Here is a 19,152-nt window from a genome sequence, read left to right as displayed (position 1 = left end):
ATCTGTAGCCACCTGCCACAGGTAACGGTAACCCAACCTGATCCTTGCAACCACTGTGTCGCACAGTCTGTTGGACGTTTTGTGCTGTCTATAGATATAGGTTTCAGATGTGAACAAATCATAGGTTTTAATACTAGCACTTTCAGGTCGCTGGGAGTCAGTAATTTATTTCCTATCTGACCTGAGTGTTTGAACCAATACAGTTTTGACAGTAGAGATGGGGATACCGAGATCTAATTCAACTTCATCTTTGTTGCACGCTAATTTGGCTGCAATGTCTGTCTCATTATGATGGGTTATATTTATGTTTGAAGGTATCCATAAAAAAGAGATTCGAGACCCTTTACTCTGTGCAGCAATTAGATCATTTATAATTGGTAGTATGAGGTTCTTGCTGTCGATCTTCCAGGAGAAGTTTTTGATTGCTTGAAAAGCAGACTTTGAATCACAAAATATTATTCCTCCTCCAATGTTTTTTAATGTACTGGTAGCTAGTTGTAATGCTGCTAGTTCTGCTCGTCTGGAGGTCAGCCAGTTGTTTAACCTGACACTGACAGTCTTTGTGCAAATATTATTTCTATAAAACCTATATGCTGCTGCATTCTTTCGAGTAGAAGATTGTACTGAAAACTACTTACACTGCCTAACTCTACGCTATCTACACGAATATTTTCACATCACACACCTCCACAAATGCTAAACACACTTACTGTCACTTACCCCGCATTATCCCCTACCCCCACACACCCCACACACAGAATCAGTCCTACAGGCACAATTCTACCTGAGGACTGGTGCCGCGCGGCCGGACGGCACGCGCCCACCCCCAGGGAACCCCCAGAAACCCTGAAAACTAGACACCTGTGCACCACCTGAGCTGGGGGGGGGCAATAGGCTCACCTGCTCAGGTGGTTTCGCACGGTTCTAGTCCTCAACTTCACTACTGGAAGGTAGGCGGGATGGCTGGCAGGAAAGTAGGAGGGAGGGCTGGTAGGGAGGTAGGAGGGAGACCTTGGTGGCTGGCAGGGACGTAGGACGGAAGGCTGGATAACTGGCAGGAAAGTTGAAAGGAGAGTTGGATAGCTGGCATGGAGATACGAGGGAGAGTTGGATAGCTGGCATAGAGGCAGGAGGGATGGATGAATTCCTGGCAGGGAAGGAGGAGGGAGAGATGAATGGTGGGCAGGGAGAATGAAGGGAGGGCTGGATTACTGAAAGGGAGGTAGGAGGGAGGACTGGATGGCTAACAAGAGGGTAGGAGGGAGGGCTGGATCGCTGGCAAGAAGGCAGGAGGGAGGGTTAGATGGCTGGTAGGGAGGTAGGAGGGAAGGTTGAATGGATGGCAGGGAGGTAGGAGGGATGGCTGGCAGAGTGGTTGGAGGGACGGTTGGGTGGATGGCTGGGAAGTAGGCAGGAGGGCTGGATGACTGGCAGCCAGCCGGGTTGATTGGCTGGTAAGTAGGCGGGTTGATTAGCTGGTAAGTAGGCGGGTTGATTAGCTGGTAAGTAGGCGGGTTGATTAGCTGGTAAGTAGGCGGGTTGATTAGCTGGTATATAGGTGGGTTTATTAGCTGGTAAGTAGGCGGGTTGATTAGCTGGTAAGTAGGCGGGTTGATTGGCTGGTAAGTAGGCGGGTTGATTGACTGGTAAGTAGGCGGGTTGATTGACTGGTAAGTAGGCGGGTTGATTGGCTGGTAAGTAGGCGGGTTGATTGACTGGTAAGTAGGCGGGTTGATTGACTGGTAAGTAGGCGGGTTGATTGACTGGTAAGTAGGCGGGTTGATTGACTGGTAAGTAGGCGGGTTGATTGACTGGTAAGTAGGCGGGTTGATTGACTGGTAAGTAGGCGGGTTGATTGGCTGGTAAGTAGGCGGGTTGATTGGCTGGTAAGTAGGCGGGTTGATTGGCTGGTAAGTAGGCGGGTTGATTGGCTGGTAAGTAGGCGGGTTGATTGGCTGGTAAATAGGCGGGTTGATATGCTGGTAAGTAGGCGGGTTGATTGGCTGGTAAGTAGGCGGGTTGATTGGCTGGTAAATAGGCGGGTTGATTGGCTGGTAAGTAGGCGGGTTGATTGGCTGGTAAGTAGGCGGGTTGATTGGCTGGTAAGTAGGCGGGTTGATTGGCTGGTAAGTAGGCGGGTTGATGTACTGGAAAGTAGGCGGGCAGGATCGGTGCGTGAGGGAGAAGTTGGGTGTGTGGGAAATGTGAGGAACAAGACAAGTGTATGGGGTGATTGTGAGGGACAGCCTGCCAGCCGTTCCGCCTGCATGTGAATGAGTCTCACAGGCAGTCAGGCGCGATGGCTGCAGGCATTGTCGCTGAGTCCCCTCACACCTATCCTGCCTCTTTCTCTCTCTCACACTCATCTTGCCCCTTTCTTTCCCTTACACACCCGCCTTGACCCTCACACACCTGTCGCGCTTCATTCCCTACCCTACACACTTCTCTTGCCCCCTTACCCTCTCCCATATACGAGTCTTACCTCCACACCCTCTCCTACATACCCGTCTTGACCCCTTACCCCTCTCTCACACACCCGCCTTGTCCCTCACAGTCCTCCACACACCCGCCTTGTCCCTCACAGTCCTCCACACACCCGCCTTGTCCCTCATAATCCTCCATACACCCTCCTTGTCCTTCATCACCAAGGATTATAAATAACAGTAACTCTGGGAAAGATCATGCTATATGTGTAAAACATGATCTCATTAATTATTTCAAGTACGAAAAAATCTTTCATTATATTGTCATTTTCTCTAGTAATTTAAAAAAAATGAAGGTAAAGTTGGGAAAACATGTACTTATGTGTCTCGTGACTACAACTGGTTAATATTTCGTGAAGAATGTGTATCGACAAATGTGTTAATTCCGTTGTGTCTGACGTGTACATTATAGGTCTTGCCAGCCAGATGTGACCAGTTTCTCTCCAGCAACAGTCACTGTTGGGTCCGTGTGTCTGATGATGTCGGATTATCTGTGATAACAGTCCTGATGTCTTCATTGGTTACAAATATTAACTTCCTTTTGATGGTTTTTATCTGACATCTCATCATCTTAAGCACTGACACCGCTGGACACCGCTGGACTATTGTGCAGAAGACTATAGAGGCCCATCACTGCGAGGCAAATTACACACGCATTACACGGACCAGGTGACAGGATGAACCCAGTGTTACTGTGGTGGGTGTTGTGGACGGTCCAGCACTCTCAGGGACGACAACTTGAACAATGGCGTCACGTCACCGTGATGTCCTCGTCATTCACCTCCACTGTGCAGCAGAAAAGTCTAACCCTAGACACCATTCCGTGCGCTATGGCGTGCGCGCCCCTAGAGTGGTGTCAAGTCTGGTGCCACGACGGAGTCCTCGGGTGCCAGCTCACCAGTCTTGTAGTGGCCGCATCTTACCAAACAACAGCGACGAACAACGTCCGTGGCTGCTACACCAGGCACTCCCGCCTCCCGGAGTACGCCTTCGGTGCCTCCGTCACATCTGATTCACTGTACGACAATATTAGAGTGGGTGCCAACCTCGCTGATGGCATTTACGACGGGAATGTGTACAGTTGCGCTGTTACAAATTATGTTGTCAATGGATGGTTCTTGGTGAATTTGAACCGTCCTGTGAATGTGAGCGAGGTCTTGCTGATTGCTCAGAACAATACTTTTAGTCAAAATTACTTCCGTAACTTTGAAGTGAGGGTGGGATCCACTCAGAAAGCTGGAAACTTTACTTCGTACTCTCTCCTAAGCACGTTCATTGGCCCAGGAACTCCCGATCAGAAAGTGTCTTTCACGCCTGCACAACCAATTGTTGGTCAGTACGTCTCAATAAAAATGGTTCTGGGAGCAGTTGAACACCTGCAACTCTGTCACCTGGAAATACATTAGAGGAGCCAGTTATTCATATGTGTTGCTTAATAAGACATTATACTCCTACTTTGTCACATGGAAATATACTAAACAAGGCAGTGACTAACACGTGTTGCTTAGTATGACCCTATGATTCTACTTTGTCACCTGGAAATCGTTAACATTAAAAGAGCCATTGACAATGTGTTGCTTGATAAGACCATGCGCTCCTATTTGTCTTCTAGAAATACACTATAGAACCCAGGGACTCACATGTGTTTCTACATAAGATCATATGCTCCAGAGTTTTCACCTGGACATAAACTAATGGAGGCAGTGACTCACATATGTTGTTTCATAAAACTCTCAGCTCCTACTTTGTAACTTGGACATGTAATACTCCTGAGGGCAGAAATACTATGCATCAGTTCGCAGCACATTCAATGTTGTGATCTTATATCCTTTCATGACCCAGTTTTAAAATGTGACGACACATATACATTATGTTTGGTAGCATTTTAATATTGATAATTTGAAAGTATTCATCAAATTAAAATACTACTACTTTATACATGAAATTTAAATGCAATAAACACTCGCTGAGATGGCTTAAATTATGCAAATCACAATTATCATTATACAAGTCACCAGCTGCAGTCTACTGTCAACCTGTCTCTAACAGCTGTCATTGGCATCACTTTACAGTTAACTTGTCCCAACAGCAGTCACTAGAATCAGTTTATAATCAACCTATCAAGAGCATCAGACTACATTCAACTTGTCACCATAGCAGTCAACAGCGTCAGTCTAGAGTCAACACGTTACCAAAACCCTCTCAAGAATCAATTCACGTGTCACCACCAGCATTCACCAGAACCAGTCAGCAGTTAGGCAATCACCATGGTAGTTATCAGCATAATTCTACAGTCAACAGTCAAGCTTCGCTCACCATCATCAGTCCACAATCAGCATATGAAAACGGCAGTTAACAGCAACAGTCAACAGACACCTCACCCCCCAACAGTCATTAGCAATCAGTCTCCGGTCAACTTGTCACCACACCAGTCAACAGCATCCGTCTGGTCAACCTGTCCCCACACCAGTCACCAACAAAAGATATGAGATGCTCTTCATTTTGTCAAAACGTTTCCCACTGACATTAATATCAGGTGATAAATATAAGAGGTGAGAGAGCACCAACCAGGCAGCCATTAATGACACCTAACAAACACAAGTGTTACAGGTACTACACAGGTATACAGACAAGAGGAGACCTCAGCCAAACCTTATCTCTAAACACTTCTAAGAACAAAATAAAATAAAATTAATCTTAGTTTTTTGGACACGAAAAGAAGAATTGTTCTAATGTCCAATAATTTTCGATATATAAAGCAAATCTGGACATCAGGATCAAACAATGGAACCCGTTTATGGCAAATTCGAAATGAATTCTCGCACATCAAACTCGGATAGAAAATATTATGAATTTAGTTTACTGTAATTATTATTTGTTTTATAATTATTATATTAATTACATAATTACTATAAATATAATTATTACATTTAATTATACACTGAAACCCAAAATGAGTGTTTATTTGAAATCAGCTGGAGGGGATAACCTTAGCTCTTAAAGGATTTAAACTTATCATTTAATAATTATTACTTTACAACAAGACAGGTATTATATCGATCCTGATATCTTTCATATTAATACTTCTATTGCATTTGCCTTCCGGTCTGATAATGTTACCACTCTGTATTTTGTATTGCATCACCCTGTATTCGCAGAAAAGGTCCCCGATACGAGGCATCAGCCTCGTCATCTTGCTCTCTACTTTCTCTAGAGTCTACGTCCATTATGTAGTACGATTACCAGAATTGCTCAACGTTGTCCGAGTGGGGCCTCAGCAGTGCTAGATATATCAGAAACATGATACGTATGCTGCTGATACTGAAGCTTCTATATATAAATCCAAACATCATATTTGCTTTTTGTTTGGTGCAATGATGCATTGATTTCTTGGCCAAAGCTCTCTGCTAGCCATGCGTTCATGTCTTGCAAGTTGCTAAACTTTTTATAATACTATACATAAGTATTTTACCTGGATGCAAGTGTTATTTTCAGTTTATTTATTATTCAGTTCTAACTTTACATTTCACTTGACCTAAGACTGCAAAGAAAGATGTCCTAATGGTACTTGAAGGCTTTCCTGACCAAGAAGTCAGAAAAGATTAAGCATTTGTTAACATTGATTTTTCTGATGCATGTAGACACCTCACAGCTTTAAAGCAATATTTACTATGCTCGAACAACCTCGAGCAAAAATCCTAAGCTGGAGCCCATAAGGCAGTGCGTTGATGACTTCAACCACGTTCTGGCAGATTCTGCGCCGGCGCTGGAACCAATCGTATTGGCGGTTTGCCATTTCATTGTAAACTTTCTGCACCGTGGAGAGGGGGTGGACCTGCTGCTTGGATAACGGCTTTTCCTCCATATCCAGGCATTGGGCCCTGGAGAGAACACTTCAGACCAACAACCAGAGTGCCACTCAATAGTCTCCCGAGACTGATGGATACCTACTACTACTACTACTACTAATAATTTGGTGTCAGCAGCTGAAGGAAATATAGTTGACTTGGTTATATAATTTAACAATAGGAAATAATTTTCAGTATCTCTCAGGGTGAAGAGTAATAATCCTCCCATAAATTAAATAGACAGGAGACCGTCATGGCCACAACGGAGCTAGAGCAACAGACGAGAGGAGGCAGGACGATAAACTTCCCGAGAATTACAAGCGTTTATTCATAAGAATATTTTTATAGCTCATTCCAGGCTCTAAATGGGATTGTAACTGTTGCGAATGTTAATGTACACTTCTCAATATGTTATATTAAATGAAAAAATCCATCTTTTGTTCAACAGATTTTCTTAAATGCCTGACAAAGAAGGCAACAATACAATATAATTTTTTCCAGTCCTAGAGTAATACATGAATATACTTTACTTGGCTTAGTATTGCACATATTTTGCATGTTTCTTTATTTAGATCTAGGACAGGTTCATTTACATTTCTGCAGTTTTTGACATGCTAAAAATTTAGTACAATGGCACAAAACATGGATTTTCGTAAAGAGTGCAAATATAATACATTTATCCACTGTCGCTATAGTGTAGTATTCAATTATCTTTATAGGATGGTTTTGCATAATTTACTATCATTATCGTATATAAGATTTTATACATTAGCCCTGCAGATGTTATACATTAGCCATGAAGATATTATACATTAGATCTGCATATGTTTTACATTAGCCCTGGTGATGTTATATATTAGCAATGCAGATGTTATTATAAACCATGGTGATGTTATGCATTTGCCCCACAGATGTTATATATTTGCCAACAATATATATATTAGTCCTGCAGATTTTATACATTTGCCCACAAGATGATAGCTCATGAGATGGTAAACATTTGTCCTGAAGATGTTATACATTAGCCCTAGTGAAAATCTACAATAGCTTTGAAGATGTTAAACTTTAGCAAGGCAATTTTTATAGAGAAGCCCTGAAGATGTTATACATTAGCCCTGCATATTTGCAACAATTTGTCAAGCATTAGCACTGCAGATATTATATATTAGCTTTGCACATGTTCACCATGTTATACATCAGCCCAGCAGTTGTTATACATTAGTTCTTCACATGTTCCCAATTTGTTATATATATGCCCTGCACACGTTCAAGATTTTATTATACATTAGCACTGCAAATGTTATACATTATCACCGCAAAGGTTATACATTATCACTGCAGATATTATACATTACTCATACAGATGTTATTCATTAGCCATGTAGATTTTAAACTTTTTGCTATACATAAACCCGGCAGATGTTAAAAAATTTGTTATACATAACCCACTGCAGATGTTCAACAATTTGTTTTACCTTGCAGATGATCAACAGTTTGTAGTACATTAGACTTGTATATGTTATATATATGACAACCATATGTTAAAAAGTTTTTATACATTAGCCCTGCAAATGTTAAACATTTTTGTATGCATCATAAAAATGTATAAAAAACAGGTATACATAAAACCTGCATTTGTTATACATTAGCTACGCCGATGTTATACAGTTGCCCTGCAGGTGCCCAATAGAACCTCCTTGTCTGTATTGCTATAAAGATTTTCTCTCAATACTTGTGTTCCTTAAAAACAAATAACGAACTCAATTATATGTAGTTAAGAATTTTGGTGATCGTGCAGAGAACCTCCTGAATGAGTAGGTTCCTTTGTAATGTTTAATTTCATGACATTAATTCTTTGATAGCCTACTTATCTTTCTCTTGCCAACAAATGAAAATTAAAACAATATTTCTTCAATAATTACTAAAGAGTGCTTTTTTGTCATGAAATAAACTACATATCCAATTATATATAATATATTTCTCACAGAACTGCTTAATCACGGAGTTTGTCTTTTTATCTATATATATATATATATATATATATATATATATATATATATATATATATATATATATATATATATATATATATATATATATATATATATATATATATATATATATATATTTGATGGTTACAAGATATACATGGGTTGATACAAAAATAATAATGCAAAAAGGTGCTTAAAGGTTATGGATCTCTTGAAAAACACAATAATGGGAAACATTGATGAATGTCACAGACGGGTTCGATCATTGTTGCAAGTCAAACACTTCTTCGAATTCCTCTGAAGTTGGACTAGTGCCCAAGACGCAACAGGCATTTCCCCTCTGAATCGCAACACTGAGGCGCTGGAACAAGAAACTTTTTGCTCTCTGGTCTTTTGTAGCGCTGATCAATTTGTCCCCCAATTCCTTCAGGAACTTCAATGCACATTTTCCCCACGAACCGAGGGTCTCCGAGCCGATCGGAACAAAGCTGTAGCAGTGTGCTAGACCTCTGTATTTAATAATTTTCTGCGATTCCCTGAAAGAAGCAGCACCACCGCTTTCACGTGTGCTGTAGTGGAGGTAGGTACTGGCCAGCGTGGCAGCGCACGTGTAGTCCCATACCACTTGCTTACCATCCTTCCAAGGTAGCAAGGTGACCCCATCAGGGCGCTTCTGAGGGTCGTTAGGTCTGGATAAGTGTGGTTCTCTTTGTGCCGGGCAGCGGGCTGTGGCGAGGCTCCTCTTGATGATGTCGTTGACTTCTTCATGTCTTGCGATTTTACCCTGTCATTTACGACATACCAGACCATGACGACCATATTGGTCTGCCATCGCAGTTCCGCAGATGCACCTATGTTCGGTGAGGATCGGGGCGGCAAGGCGAAGGGCAACTCCAATGCGGAGAGCGTCATGACTGAGGCGAGTTCCCAGGGCTGCATTGGGCACAGCAAATAAAAAATCCCCGGCGTGGGGTGCTGTTACCGCTAGGAGGCGGGCTTTGTTTTCAGCATCAGCGTTGTCAATCATTGCTGTGACAGTCTTTTCCATTATGGGGCTATCCCAGTGGGCCTGCTTGTGGTCTTTTGGGACTTGTGGTCGGGGTTGAGGGTGTGCAATGGTGTCCCATTATCTGGCTGCTTCGATGAACGTTTGATCATGAGTTCCCGCTGTCTCTCTCATACGCTCTGGTAGGATCTGCCCTACCAATTCGTTGGCTGCTGTACATGAGGATAAGAATGCTGGAAGTGCTACCTCAGTTGCCTTTCGTATGCCTATCCCTCCAAATCTCACTGGTAGTGTTGCTTGGTCCCACTGACTGTCATCTAAATCTAGGTTGAGCGCCTTCCTGAATATTGACCTGAGGAGCTCATCATATTGATATATATATATATATATATATATATATATATATATATATATATATATATATATATATATTTATATATATATATATATATATATATTTATATATATATATATATATATATATATGTCGTACCTAGTAGCCAGAACTCACTTTTTGGCCTACTATTCAAGGCCCGATTTGCCTAATAAGCCAAGTTTTCCTGAATTAATATATTTTTTCTAATTTTTTTCTTATGAAATGATAAAGCTACCCATTTCATTATGTATGAGGTCAATTTTTTTTTATTGGAGTTAAAATTAACGTAGATATATGACCGAACCTAACCAACCCTACCTAACCTAACCTAACCTATCTTTATAGGTTAGGTTTGGTTAGGTAGCCGAAAAAGTTAGGTTAGGTTAGGTTAGGTAGGTTAGGTAGTCGAAAAACAATTAATTCATGAAAACTTGGCTTACTAGGCAAATTTGGCCTTGCATAGTAGGCTGAGAAGTGAGTTCTGGCTACTAGGTACGACATATATATATATATATATATATATATATATATATATATATATATATATGTCGTACCTAGTAGCCAGAACTCACTTCTCAGCCTACTATGCAAGGCCCGATTTGCCTAATAAGCCAAGTTTTCATGAATTAATGTTTTTTCGTCTACCTAACCTACCTAACCTAACCTAACCTAGCTTTTTTTGGCTACCTAACCTAACCTTACCTATATATATAGGTTAGGTTAGGTTAGGTAGGGTTGGTTAGGTTTGGTCATATATCTACGTTAATTTTAACTCCAATAAAAAAAAATTGACCTCATACATTGTGAAAAGGGTAGCTTTATCATTTCATAAGAAAAAAATTATAGTAAATAAATTAATTCAGGAAAACTTGGCTTATTAGGCAAATCGGGCCTTGAATAGTAGGCTGAGAAGTGAGTTCTGGCTACTAGGTACGACATATATATATATATATATATATATATATATATATATATATATATATATATATATATATATATATATATTTATATATATATATCTATATATATATGTTTATATATATATATATATATATATATAAATTTTAAATTTATATATATATATATATATATATATATATATATATATATATATATATATATATATATATAAATTTTATAGGTTTAAATTTTAATTCCTTTGTTCCTGATATTTTTAAAAAAAATGTAATTAACACTCTACTGAATAGGGCCTTTGTTTTATGTTCTAATTGGAATGACTTTGATCAGGAAATTAATTTTCTTGTGAAATTTTTTTCAAATAATGGTTATCCTTTGCATATGGTTTATACTTTTATAAGGAATTTCTTAAATAAGAAGTTTCACCCATCGTGTAGGATTACTACAGTGGAAAGGGATCTTAAATATATTAAATTACCATTTTATGGCAGTATTAGCTTTTCTGTAAGGAGTCGTTTGAGGAGACTGTTGCAGCAGTGTTATCCTCAAGTAGATTTTAGATTTATTTTTGTCAACACAAATACCATAGGCTCTTATTTTAAATTTAAAAAGATAAAGTGCCTACCCCCTTGTGCTCAAATGTCGTATATATGTATAATTGTTCCAGCTGTAATGCTGGATATGTCGGGAGTTCCATTCGGAACTTTAAGATTAGGATACTTGAGCACCGGGGATTATCTTTTAGGACTGGATTACCATTGTCTAAACCAGCATTTTCGGAGATTAGAAACCATTGTTATGAGTTTGATCATTCTCTGCTGGAATCTGATTTTAAAATTCTGGACACTTGTATGAATGGCCAGTCAGATTTGAGAGTAATGGAATCCTTATATATAAAATAGCGGCGGCCTCTGTTAAATAGCAACCTTTCAGCTGTTCAATTGTACACTGTATAGTGCACAGTAGGCCCTGTAATTTGATTTTTAGTTCATTTTGGTAGTTTAATTTTTTGTTTAGTTTACCATGTCTTTGCCCTTTCTTACTTATTTCAAGTCTTGACATTGTACATTAATATAATCTTTTATTTAGGATATATAATACATTTTTTGGTATTTAATTTTATTTAATATTTGAGTTTTTATAAGATTTTGGTTAGTACTTTATAATTGTCGTTTATTCTGTTTGTATTTTACATAAATTTTTTGTAGATTTGTAGTAATTATATAAATATTTGTTATAGTGTTTAGTATCTATGTGTTAGGTATCAAGTTTCACTTCTAATCACTTCACGTAAGTTTAAGAGAATGGTTTGTTTCAGTAGTTATAAATTTCATCTTGTAGTTTAATGGATTTTAAGTTAGTTTTAATATATGTGACAGTTAATAAGTTTTATTTGTATTGATCACTTTAAGTGCGCTTAAGTGTTTTGTTTTTTAAGCATTTTCCTTTCTTTGATAGGCAATTATATTCAGTATGAGTTCTTTGTTTACCAGTTATTTGATTGTTATTTCTGTTTTTCTTTTAGATCTGATGATGAATACGAGAAGTATTCGAAACGTTATGCATTTTAAAGTAAAGATTCTGAGACAAGATGTTCAGTATATCCCTGGTTTTCCTATTTACCTTAAAATTAAGATTCCCGAAGGGAACATCGATCATAAATATTTTGTATATATATATATATATATATATATATATATATATATATATATATATATATATATATATATATATATATGTATATAATATGTATGTGTATATCACGAAAATAAACACGTGATTAAGAATGTGACAATGTCAGACCACGGAGGAAAAATGAAACAGGAATTTCCTTAAGTGCTTTCGTATATTAAATACATCTTCAGAAGGACCTTCTGAAGATGTATTTAGTATACGAAAGTACTTAAGGAAATTCCTGTTTCATTTTTCCTCCGTGGTCTGACATTGTCATATATATATATATATATATATATATATATATATATATATATATATATATATATATATATATATATATGTGAGATTTTTCTCTACGCCTACCTTCCTTAGGAGGTGGACTACAAGTTTAAAGTCTGCTCAGGGCAGTTAAGCATGAGTCCAGTAGAAAAAGGAAAAGCGGGAGCAAACCGCCAGGCCTCCACCACCAAGGGTGAAAACCTGTCCACAATAGGCCGCTGGCTCCTCCTAGTTAAACAGGACGTTAAAACTAATAAAGGGTAACCGCCGGGTTCTCACAATCAAATATTTATATTTGATGTGGCGCTATGAATTGGAATTCGAATTCCCAAGAACAGCCGCCTTATCAAGATCACATCAACATTTAATAATATGCAGAAATATGGTGGAATAATATGGTTGAAGGGTTGACATCAAAGACTGTTTTCTATAACATAACAATTTATTAATAACAAGAGACTAACTACTACATTACCGAGTTTACGTTACGTTAATGTCAATCCAGTAGCACGATAACAAACAGCTAAATAGCAACCCTTGCTGTGAGGCTGCATACTGAACTAACCTGAACACAGGTGTGCCCACTGATGACGCAATATTGCAAATCAAAGAAAAACATCACAGACTAAGTTACACCACAGCGAATGGTTACGTTATTGTACATCAAGTGGCATTTGCAACACAGCTATTCAACAGCCCCTCGTGAAGTGACAGCAGGCTCCATCTTGCTGACAATTCGGGCTGACAACATGAACTAACTGAACAAATGAAGGACATCTACTGAAGACAAGGACACAAGCAGGCAATCAATAGTGTCACGGTTTCCCTGACAGCTACTATAATCACAAACTCAGGGGTCCTCCCGCCCCCCCAGGAGAGACCCACGTAACTAGGCGGGAGTCCAACAGTGACTCCCCCCTATCACAACCCAGTGTGAACACTCTTTGCAACTCCCTACAAGAAGTTGCCCTGTGTAAACAGTAACAAAGATAGACAAGGCGGGATTCTGGGACACAGCTCCACAAATCCCTAGATGACTCTACTCTCGTCACCAGACGACAGCCAAAAGAAATTGCCTAAAGTGATTAATTACGTTAATTGACTGATCGCAGCAGTCAGCAACAAAGTACTACGGTAATCACAAACAATTGTCTCCCACTAGACAACAACATGATGATACTCTACGTTAATCTTTAACACTTGTCTCTCTCTTGTTAACAATAACTCAACATATTACACCACACTTGACTCCTTGCAAGTATTCAGTGAGTAATTATCAATTAAGGTCAAATGGACCACTAATTACATCCCCATTGAGTTACGTTAACTAAGTTTACCCTAACTTGGTAGCTTCTCCACAGTCTGTGTCAGAAAATTACTAGTGAGTGTTAATTACCCTAATTAAGTCACTAATTACTTCTGAGCCATTAATTAACTGTAACCAGGACCGATAATTAATCATTCAGAAATACGTCTCACTCCGCACTGCCTAAGCAGGTCTCATCAAACACTGTGAATTCACGGGAAAGGAGTTAATTACCCTAATTAACAAGATGTGCCAATAATCCACTGTCCTCAGACAGGATATGATTAATACAACGATTTATGCTAGCTCCATGACCTCGCTTTACCGAGTCACCGGAGCTCTCCAATGTTAATTACTCCACTAATTAACCTGAGCCACTAATTGCTATACCCCTGAAAGGTAATTAGTCTCGAGCATATTACGTTAACACAAGTACTGACAGACACTGACAGATCCTCTCCCACTATGTGAATTCATGATGAGAAGGTTAATTACATAATTAGCTAGAGTGGTCAATTAGTTGTCACATGGACAATTAATTGCTCCCGAGACGTATCTCATTCTCGCTCAACACTGTTCTTTCATAACAGCCTTCACTCACTCCACAATACTAAGTGTGCACCCCTTATCCAGTTAATTACCCCTTACTTAATTAACTCACTGAATCCTTAAGTCCTCAACACAACTTAAAGAAACAAAGTAACCCCAGCGTTACATAGGTCACACTATAATGGCATGCAACATCATAAACGCACTGCCCACATATGGTTGCGGCTACTGCAACTCGCTAATTACTGTGCCCACACAATAATGACACACGGTTGTGCAACACACAAAAGTATACTAATATTACTGCCCCCCTCTTTTACTTGCACCCGATTGCAAAGGACTACTGTGAACACACACATACCTCAGTCAGGCAATTAACCCATCATTTGCCTGCTCTCATTAAGTACTGTGAATTCCCCTGAATAATCCTCGAGGTCCCTTAAACCCTCAACACAGTTCCTGGGGCAATAATATTGTACAAACTGAAACAATACTGCACAAACCTGCAACACAATGATGCCGTCAGCATACCCCACATGCTAATGACATCATTAGGCAATCAGTCAGCAATCACACCTACTGACTTACCACACAACACAGTACATAAACATGCAAATGAACACATAGAAATGGCATTCACATAATCAATGAAAATTATATCACCAAGTAATATGTAACTAACTACACAGACTTCAGGGTTCCCCACTGACACCCCTGCCTACCTCTAATGATTATAATTTTACGGTACTCTATGGCATTAATCCAATCTGAACGATTATATAGAATCGACAGGCTGGATCACTTATATGGTAAATCTCTACACTGACTGGTTACATACTCTAGTCAGTCTACTAACATACAGTGTGGTCCCGTGTATAATATCTATCTCCAGATACTGCCCCTATCCAACACCTGGATCCCACTGACAGCTGTCACTCAGCTGCTTTTCTAGCCTGGCGAGGCTCTGAGATAACTCTTACCGGGAATTTCCACCGGTACCCATCACACTCTAATAGTATTCATTTCTACTGCCCTCTTTCCCTTATCTTTCCTCATTTCCCAAGTTACTACCACACTAGCTGACAACACTTAGCTGGCTTGCTCCTCATGCGTCGACAAGATGTGGCCCTAGGCTGTCCCGGGAAAGTGGCCAAGGCATGTGGCCACAGCGCCCCTCCCGAGCTGAGAGAGGGGGGGTGGGGTTTTTGGCCGGCGCGCGGGCAGGCGTGTGGGTGGCCTGGTGCGCGGGCAGGTGGCTGGGTGGCCTGGGGTGGCCACGGGTAGCGCATGACGTCATAGCACCCCACCGGCTGAGCTGGCGGGTGGGGTGGGGTTTGGCCGGGCGGGTGGCCTGGGTGGCCACGGGTGGCCGCGGGCTGGCAGGCTGCCGCCCACAGGAGTACCCACGCGGCTGGGGAATCCCAACCCCATCACTCTAGAACCTGCCTTGTTCTACACTGGGGTGACAATGGCCGGCAGCGTCCCCACACTGACGCAGCCTGGCGGAATGCAAAGTCCAACATGGGCCTGTAGTATCACACTCACTACACTGCCCAACATCAATTGTCCATTGCCACTTGACAGGATACTCGGCCCACCTGTTACACCATGAGGCTCTGCCAGCCTGCCTCATGGGTTCACACAGTCAACTGTCTCTTAGCTTTTTACTGTTTCTTCCGTAAATCCTTGGCCCCAATTCACTTAATTGGGCCTTGACACAACCCTATGATGACAGGAGTGCCACCAATCGAGTAATTTGGACGACAGAAGCGATTAACAGGGGGTGGAGGTGGCCGGCGTGCCACCCCCACCAAACACTCCTTCCTTCCCTGGCCGCCCAATTCAAAACTGACTCCCTGGCGGGCGGGAAAACTCAAATACCCTAACTCCTTACCTTGCCTAGACCAATCAGCTTGGAGCCGGCACGGCTCCTCGTGCCTCAACCAGTTACAGGCCTCCATCACCCTCGGGCTTCCTGTGACGTCACAAGGAGGGAGAGGCCTATGACAGTGGCGTACTGTCTCACATGGTGGGGGGGGGGGGAGGCAGTGCTCACCCCACTCTCCCCCCACCTCTAACGGCTTTAGTCCAAGTACCTTACATCCTACTTCACAGAAACAGGAAAATCTCTGTAATTCTCTCTACAGAGCAATCACAGACTTCTACCTACTCACAAATGACAGTTCGTAACACAAGCTTTCATTCAACACCCAACAAGCATATGTTATTTTGAAAGCTTCAGTGTCTAGAGTGACTAGCCTAATCTAAAAACTAGGAAAACTAGCTGAGGGATCTAGATCCCTAACAATATATATATATATATATATATATATATATATATATATATATATATATATATATATATATATATATATGCAAACAAGCCTGAATGGTCCCCAGGACTATATGCAACTGAAAACTCACACCCCAGAAGTGACTCGAACCCATACTGCCAGGAGCAATGCAACTGGTATGTACAGGGACGCCTTAATCACGTGTTTTCAGTCGCATATAGTCCTGGGGACCATTCAGGCTTGTTTGAATTTGTGTTCCTCACGTGTTCCCCAAAGAATGAGGTGATTTGATAAAATGCTATGCCCAAGATTACCATCCGAGTGCCGGAGGGGGAGTGGTTCAAATAGCTTCGGCTATCACTTCCTTATGTCCGGTCGTGATGGTCAAGCGGATTAAGGCGTCCCTGTACATACCAGTTGCGTTGCTCCTGGCAGTATGGGTTCGAGTCACTTCTGGGGTGTGAGTTTTCAGTCGCATATAGTCCTGGGGACCATTCAGGCTTGTTTGCATTTGTGTTCCTCACGTGTTCCCCAAAGAATGATGTGATTTGATAAAATGCTATGCCCAAGATTACCATCCGAGTGCCGGCGGGGGAGTGGTTCAAATAGCTTCGGCTATCACTTCCTTATGTCCGGTCGTGATGGTCAAGCGGATTAAGGCGTCCCTGTACATACCAGTTGCGTTGCTCCTGGCAGTATGGGTTCGAGTCACTTCTGGGGTGTGAGTTTTCAGTCGCATATAGTCCTGGGGACCATTCAGGCTTGTTTGCATTTGTGTTCCTCACGTGTTCCCCAAAGAATGAGGTGATTTGATAAAATGCTATGCCCAAGATTACCATCCGAGTGCCGACGGGGGAGTGGTTCAAATTGCTTCGGCTATCACTTCCTTATGTCCGGTCGTGATGGTCAAGCAGATTAAGGCGTCCCTGTACATACCAGTTGCGTTGCTCCTGGCAGTATGGGTTCGAGTCACTTCTGGGGTGTGAGTTTTCAGTCGCATATAGTCCTGGGGACCATTCAGGCTTGTTTGCATTTGTGTTCCTCACGTGTTCCCCAAAGAATGAGGTGATTTGATAAAATGCTATGCCCAAGATTACCATCCGAGTGCCGGAGGGGGAGTGGTTCAAATAGCTTCGGCTATCACTTCCTTATGTCCGGTCGTGATGGTCAAGCGGATTAAGGCGTCCCTGTACATACCAGTTGCGTTGCTCCTGGCAGTATGGGTTCGAGTCACTTCTGGGGTGTGAGTTTTCAGTCGCATATAGTCCTGGGGACCATTCAGGCTTGTTTGCATTTGTGTTCCTCACGTGTTCCCCAAAGAATGAGGTGATTTGATAAAATGCTATGCCCAAGATTACCATCCGAGTGCCGGCGGGGGAGTGGTTCAAATAGCTTCGGCTATCACTTCCTTATGTCCAGTCGTGATGGTCAAGCGGATTAAGGCGTCCCTGTACATACCAGTTGCGTTGCTCCTGGCAGTATGGGTTCGAGTCACTTCTGGGGTGTGAGTTTTCAGTCGCATATAGTCCTGGGGACCATTCAGGCTTGTTTGCATTTGTGTTCCTCACGTGTTCCCCAAAGAATGAGGTGATTTGATAAAATGCTATGCCCAAGATTACCATCCGAGTGCCGACGGGGGAGTGGTTCAAATTGCTTCGGCTATCACTTCCTTATGTCCGGTCGTGATGGTCAAGCAGATTAAGGCGTCCCTGTACATACCAGTTGCGTTGCTCCTGGCAGTATGGGTTCGAGTCACTACTGGGGTGTGAGTTTTCAGTCGCATATAGTCCTGGGGACCATTCAGGCTTGTTTGCATTTGTGTTCCTCATGTGTTCCCCAAAGAATGAGGTGATTTGATAAAATGCTATGCCCAAGATTACCATCCGAATGCCGGCGGGGGAGTGGTTCAAATAGCTTCGGCTATCACTTCCTTATGTCCGGTCGTGATGGTCAAGCGGATTAAGGCGTCCCTGTAAATACCAGTTGCGTTGCTCCTGGCAGTATGGGTTCGAGGCACTTCTGGGGTGTGAGTTTTCAGTCGCATATAGTCCTGGGGACCATTCAGGCTTGTTTGCATTTGTGTTCCTCACGTGTTCCCCAAAGAATGAGGTGATTTGATAAAATGCTATGCCCAAGATTACCATCCGAGTGCCGGTGGGGGAGTGGTTCAAATAGCTTCGGCTATCACTTCCTTATGTCCGGTCGTGATGGTCAAGCGGATTAAGGCGTCCCTGTATATACCAGTTGCGTTGCTCCTGGCAGTATGGGTTCGAGTCACTTCTGGGGTGTGAGTTTTCAGTCGCATATAGTCCTGGGGACCATTCAGGCTTGTTTGCATTTGTGTTCCTCATGTGTTCCCCAAAGAATGAGGTGATTTGATAAAATGCTATGCCCAAGATTACCATCCGAGTGCCGGCGGGGGAGT

This window comes from Procambarus clarkii, chromosome 34 (genome assembly GCF_040958095.1).
Source record: "Procambarus clarkii isolate CNS0578487 chromosome 34, FALCON_Pclarkii_2.0, whole genome shotgun sequence".
In the NCBI taxonomy this organism is placed as follows: Eukaryota; Metazoa; Arthropoda; class Malacostraca; order Decapoda; family Cambaridae; genus Procambarus; species Procambarus clarkii.
The sequence above is the reverse complement of the archived record's forward strand: the minus strand, read 5'-3'. Positions refer to the sequence as shown.